This window comes from Meleagris gallopavo, chromosome 10, assembly GCF_000146605.3.
Source record: "Meleagris gallopavo isolate NT-WF06-2002-E0010 breed Aviagen turkey brand Nicholas breeding stock chromosome 10, Turkey_5.1, whole genome shotgun sequence".
NCBI classification, from domain to species: Eukaryota; Metazoa; Chordata; class Aves; order Galliformes; family Phasianidae; genus Meleagris; species Meleagris gallopavo.
Genome location: NC_015020.2, coordinates 21,686,242 through 21,692,879, shown reverse-complemented (window position 1 = coordinate 21,692,879; position 6,638 = coordinate 21,686,242).

The following is a 6,638-nucleotide window of genomic DNA, read 5'->3' as shown; positions in this document are numbered from 1 at the left end:
GGGGATGGGGAGGGGAAGTGCTTTTATTTATTTATTTATTTGCAAGGGAAGAGTATAGTGAAATCCTCACTTACCCACAAGCATCTTTTGCTGGGATGAAGATCATCCACCACTCAGCCAAAGGCACAGTTGGCGTAGCCATAACGTGGTTCCTGACGGAGCCGTGGAGTTTTGGTGTGCAGATCCATGGAGGTTCCCCACAAGCTTATCTGTAGCTCCTACAATTTATTCTGCAGCTCTGTGCTTCAAGCTTTTTGGCTACGTGAGGGAAGGTAAGCCCTATCTCTGCACCAGCATCTGCTCTGGCACCATCCGTCTGCACTATTGATCTCCAAACATCTCCTTCTCCGTTGAGAATGTGCAGATCCAAGCTGTGTGTGATTGACTGCATGCAGGATCCTGCTCTGCAGGCTCTGTTTTGAGTGAAAATGAGCTTCGTCCTTGCTCGGTGACTGGTGCTGCTTGGTGACCTTTGAACCAGCACTTAAGCCCCCAGAGCACAGAAATTAGACCTCAGTCTGGAAGGACCTCTGCTCCAACAGATGACCTGTTATTTTATCTTGAACAGCAGCAGCCGGAGGAGCGTTGGCACATGGCTTTTAGAGCTAATCACTCACTGCTTTGAGGAGAGCAGGAATTTCATTCCCTCCCCCATCAGCAACCTGGGACTTTATTGCACGTCTGGATCCTTTCAGGCTGATCCTTCCTTAACGTGTTCTATTTATTTCCCTTGGGCCCACACTTGTGACACAATGACTGGACCTCTCCAGCACATGAAGTGGAAGCTGTTCACCAGAGCTCATTGAACCTAATCCCTTCCCTACTACAAATCCTTGTTGCTCCTCTCCCAGAGCCCACCTGCAGTGTGTTTCATCCTTCTGGGATCTCCACACCAAGCCTGAAGTCTCCCATGTCCAAATATAGTCTTCCTGACTCTTCCACAACCATCATCCATCCTTTCAGACGTACAGAAGGCAATCCAAAGAAGAGGTGCAAAGGAAAAGGTCCCCAGCCCCCTTTCTTTCCTGTCAAGCATACCAGCAAAGCTGGGATCTATGACCAAATTAAACAAGGAATCTCAATTTGGGCTGGTGAGTCAGATCCTGAATTGGCTCCTCCAAGTGGGTGCTGATGGCAGGCTTGCTCCAGACCTTCTGACACTACCGTGGGATCAAAGCTTGGAAGCTCCCTGAAGTCAGGATAAGACTCCAGATCTCCAAGCAGATCTTGGCATGGCCTTCTAGTCTGCTGGTTGCAATATCAGATGCAGTTAGTGCAGGAGATGTGCAATATCTCAGGAGACAGAAGAAATGAACCTGTCTTGTTTGTCCAGAGGATCTCTAAGTGGTGTATTCCCAGTATGTCAGCTGTCACCTCTTTCTCACACCAACCACCTTTACAGCAAACCTACATCTCAGGTCTCCATGGGTTTATCCCCAGATCATTTGCACCACATGTGAGTACCTGGTCCAAACACTGGATGCACACACGGCTTTCTTGGAGGTCTGTGAGCTAATGGCCCTGTACCTGTCCTCCCAGCAAGCCACTCTGCAACCCACAGAAAAGCCATTTAGCAAAATGACTGGACTGAAAAGCTCCTGTCTGGTTTGGGACATTGCAATTGCAGAAGAGAATTCATGGCATCTTGCAGAGGACTGCGTTCAAAGTAAATAATATTATTTTAGAAAACAAAATTCATTTTGCAGCCCGAGACCAACTGCAACAGGATACGAAGCAGGGGAAAAAAGTAAAAAAGCCTTGCCCCTAGGGCTATTTATTATTTATACACCACTGTGCCTAGATAAACTGCCCCTTGAAAGAGTAGGACGAAAATAATTCTGCAATGTGGAAACAAACTACCTATTTAAAGTGATTTTATGCCTGAATGGCCTCATTATAAAAACAGTCTGTGTGCAATAACTTTTTACCTTTTTCTACATTATCCAATGAACTGCTTTTTGTCACTCTCACCAGTTCAGCACTTTCATGCAACCACCTTGGTGGAAAGCCTCCGTGGTTTCCTTAGAAACGTCTTCCTTCCTGGATGTTGACCGACGGTGGTGGAGGCAGCAAAAGCCCTGGAGAGGCCCTGTTCAAACAGGAAAGAGCAGACAGTTTAATGACCAGCTTTGCAGCTCTATTCGTCCATGGTTTACAGTAGTTGGGAGCTATAAAAAATCATAACGAAAGTTTCTTTATTTTACGGCCAGCTTGGTGTTGGTGTTTTCGACAAACTATGGTGGGATGCAAGCCAAACCTGGAGCTCATGGGCTATTGTTGGACAGCAATAGGAAGATGGTTGGCTTGCAAAATGCTGGTGCTTGGGAGATGGCTTCTGTGCCCAAACAGACTTTGACATTTGAAAAAGAGACATTCTCGTGAGCTTACAGGTATATTCATAAGTCAGTGGCACAAGGAAGGTACTATGAGAGGCTATAAATAATGTCACCTTTCAAGTGTTTTGCTGTACTTTTATATGAATGCTCTGCAATGTCCATGCAGGAAAAAAGCTAGAGTCTAACAGAGCAGGAGACAGTTGGGGCAAATGCTTCTCAGGGCAGGTTGTTACAGCATCAGGCTTATCTGCATCTTCGCTTGTGGCCAAACACTTGTTTCCAGCTCAGGCATAGGGTTGGAAAGGCATAGGTTGCTCATTAAGGTTGGAAAAAGCCACTAGGATCATCAAGTCCAACCGCAGCCCATCCCCACCATGCCCACACAGCCACATCCCTCAGTGCCACATCTACCATTTCTTGAAAACCTCCAAGGGACAGTGACTCCACCACCTGCACTGATTGCTGCCATTGGCAGTAATGGAGATGTTAGCAAAGTTGGAGGAGGCTTCTGGGTGAACCTTATGTGAAAGGACACGGTGAGAACTTTCTTCCTTGTACTTCCTACAAAATCTGCCCATCTAAGACATGAATGAGAGCAGTCTGGTCTGGGATCCACCCGTGAGTCCATTTAGTGTGCCCTTACAGATGCACTGACGTTGATAAGTTACTTATGTCTCAGTGTTTTTTCCAACCTTAAGATTCTATGATTCTACATCTTAGTGCACTTGCACTGCTGCTCAATCCATAGAGAAATTTTTGTTGCAAGGGCTGGGCATAAACAGGGAAGAGCAAGATAAAGAGGCACAAAAGGAAGAACTGTAATTAACAGCAAAAATAAATTATTCAGATGCATTTCTCTTGATATTTTTATGGAAAGCAGGTTTCTCAAGCCAAACAGGAAGGACAACAAACAATCAACCATAGGCAGCTAATTCACAGGCTTTTAGAAGTCAGCTTATCAACCAGGGATCCAGGGACAGGAACTGATGAAGCACAAATCTCCAGGGAAACAGCTGAGGTTTCCAAAAAACACAAATACATAAAAGCCTAAGATGTACATTTATAAATAAACCCAGGAAAGAGCAGACACCTGATTCCCAGGCTGGGAGTTATGAGCTGGTGCCCACAATCTTAAGGGCAAAAACACCACGTGTAGGTTAAATCAGAAAATGTAAGGCTCTTGAGGGATGCTGAGTTCTGCTTGGAGATGGCCTGCTGTGGGCTGAGCTGTTCCATTCACTTCCAAACATTTCCCAGCCTTCAGATAGTTTATGTTTTCAGTGACATGGTAATGGATAGGGTTTTATACCTACAGGCAAGAGTTAAATGGCCTCTTGGTGATGTGTAAATTAGCGAGTAGACAGTTGCTCCAGAGAGAAATGGCAAACAAATATTTATTAGTTGTTCCAAAGAACCGCAGCCATAAAACTCTGCCTTTCGACTGCAGAAGTGTTTGTGTTTTCACTGAAACCAATGCTAAAGGTGATGGTTTTATTCCTGACTGAGGTAACATCTGTAACTCCGTGATTTACTGCCTTCAGGTAATAAGGAAAAAAGCAAAATACACAGAATGTGTTTTATTTTATAGTGCTCTTAGAGCATGCTAGGAAGATGCCAGGAAGGAATTTACATGTCACTTTATTTGAGTAAAATTACCATTGATTTCACTAGAATATCTGATTTTGGGACTGCTGTGATCCTATCAGAGCAATCACTGACATCCTGGGCAAAGAGCTTGGGCTGAGTGACAATGTAGTGGGGCAGAAGGTGTAACTACGATGATAACTGGGACAGTATGAGCACTGGAGTGCATTACAGGGGTTAATACCAATTAATCAATAATCCAATCCTTTTTAACAACTCCATTAACAGCCTGAGGTAATGGACACAAACTGAATAAATGGGAAATGCCATTTATAGGAGAAAAAATAGCTTTTCAAAAGTGAGGGTAGTTGAGCACTTGTCCAGGTCTCCATCCTCCATCTACCTACTAAGCTATTTAAGTCATCATCTGAACTAAAACAAAACTTGGTTAGGCACTTAATTGCCAAGCATGGTATTCAGAAGTACAGAGTGGTAATTCAGAAATAAGACTTCAGCCTCGGCAGGGACCGCAAGTAAGGTAAAGCACTGTCCAACAGGAGTGAAGTTATCAGAATTTAAGGATACAGCTAAATTAATGCAGTCTCATAATGGATGACTTAAACATCTACATACATAGCACATATACACTTCAAAAATTACAGAGATCTCTAAAAAGGCCCATGCTGGACAATTGAGCCAATTGGTATTATGTGGATAATTCAATATGAATTTTTTTCTTGAATTTTAGAATGACAGTGGAACGTTCTGTGACTTGGTTGAGGCTAGCTTACAGGAGAAGTTGTGTCTAAACCCACATAGAGATGGGAGCTTAGACAGAAAGGCACCAGACACTGATGAAGGATAAGGAAATGATGGAAGCTGTCATTCAGCAAGGAACCTGGGCATGTGCCAGAGCTGAAAGTACAGCATTTACTTCAGTTTACCTGCAATGTGTGCTTATACAAATGAATGGCCTGAGCATATACAAGGAGGGTACAGAGTGTGCTGTTTTCTTGTTCCCACTCAGGAATAACAGCAACTGCTCTTGATCTGCAGTTTAGTATGAATTTACAAAGATCATGCCATGTACTCTTCAGCCCAGCCTTTGAAATAACGTATGTTTCAGTGACCCCAGCATCCTGAGTCAGCTTAGTTAAGGAAATATGCACTGAGAGGTCATAAAAGAGGCCAGGCACTCTACAGCTCTGCAGAGACACATCAGTGCCTGGAGACAGGCATCGTTCAGGCTCCGATTTCAAACCATTTCTCTCATCTCCAAGGACAGAACCCTCCAAAATGGGCGCTCTATAAAATAGCCTCCAAATGTTTGGCTTGAGGATTGAAACAAAATCGGGGAGGATATTCCGGTGATATCAAAACACAAAAGAAAGTTCAGTGATGATTACGCTCTGCAAGAACTGCCCTGGTCTCCTGGGAAGATGGGTTCAAGCTTTAGGTGAGGAAAACATGTGGCCATAGTTCATTTACAGTGAGCAACACTCATGCTTTTCTGTATGCACATGTGGATAGCAGCTAAGGTATTTCACCACTCTGGTCATGCTAATTTACCTTCCAGCTGAAACTGTGACCAAAAAATGCCACCCCCAAGGGAAAACCTCTTTTTTTTTTCTTTTTTTTTTTTCTGGGAAGACATGAATTAGCACAAATTAAAACCCTATTTGCATAATTCACCCAAAATCCCAGCTGAAATGCTTTTGCAATCTTAATGGCACCATTTGTTCCTCGTTTGGTTGCGCAAGGCTCCTGAATCAAGTTAAGGAGGAAAAGTCACTGTATGACTTCTCCACGAGCCACCAAAGGTTGGGAGGTTGCTCACAAGAGCTCCGGGTTGTGTCACCATGCAGCTGGTCCCAGCTGCATCTCTGGGCAACACATTCCCTGTTCTCCTTTAGGACACGTGAGCATGAACTTGAAAAAGACCTGTGTGTCACCCAAGTGCCTTCGAGAAAGAATTTACAAAATGAAGAGAAAAAGAGGGGGAGGAAGAAAAAGAACTCCGGGATGAATGTAGATGAGCTGTTATTAATAATGAAAATTGTGTTATTGACTCCTCCAAATTAGCTTTGATTTGGCTGGGGTAGGAGGGGAAAGCTGTGAAGATAACTGTAGTAGATTAAAGGGACTCACTGCAGTCTGCACAGCGAGCTGTGACATGTAAGATAAATCCCTATGGATTCTCTGCACGTTTACACTACTTCCAGATAAAATAACTGGACTGCCATCACGGAGTGACTCCCCTCTTTGGGAGTGCCAAATCTGGAGCTGAGCAACTCAATTTGTTCCCTGACAGTCCGACCAGCTTCACATGGCCCCTAATCCCCCAGACTACTTTCCTCTGCGAAGACTACCACTTCATTACTACGGAAGGTGAATTTTATAGCAGCACCAAGGTTCACTCTCATATGTTATCTTTGCCTGGAGAATAGGACTTTTGACATAAACCTGGAAGGTAGTTCAAAGCCTTACAGCATAAACACACATCCATTTTTTGTACTTTAGGAATAGGTAATGTAAGAGTTGAAAGGTGAAGGTTATGGCAGTTCGTGTTTATTTCACCAAGAGCCAAGAGATGGGAAACATCTGGCACTTACACACCATGCAAGTCTTAAAAACAAAGAGACCTAGACTTTAGTCCGGCTGAGCAAGCACTGGGATAAAAGCTAATGACAGGCTGCTTATTTAAAGGGATCATAATAC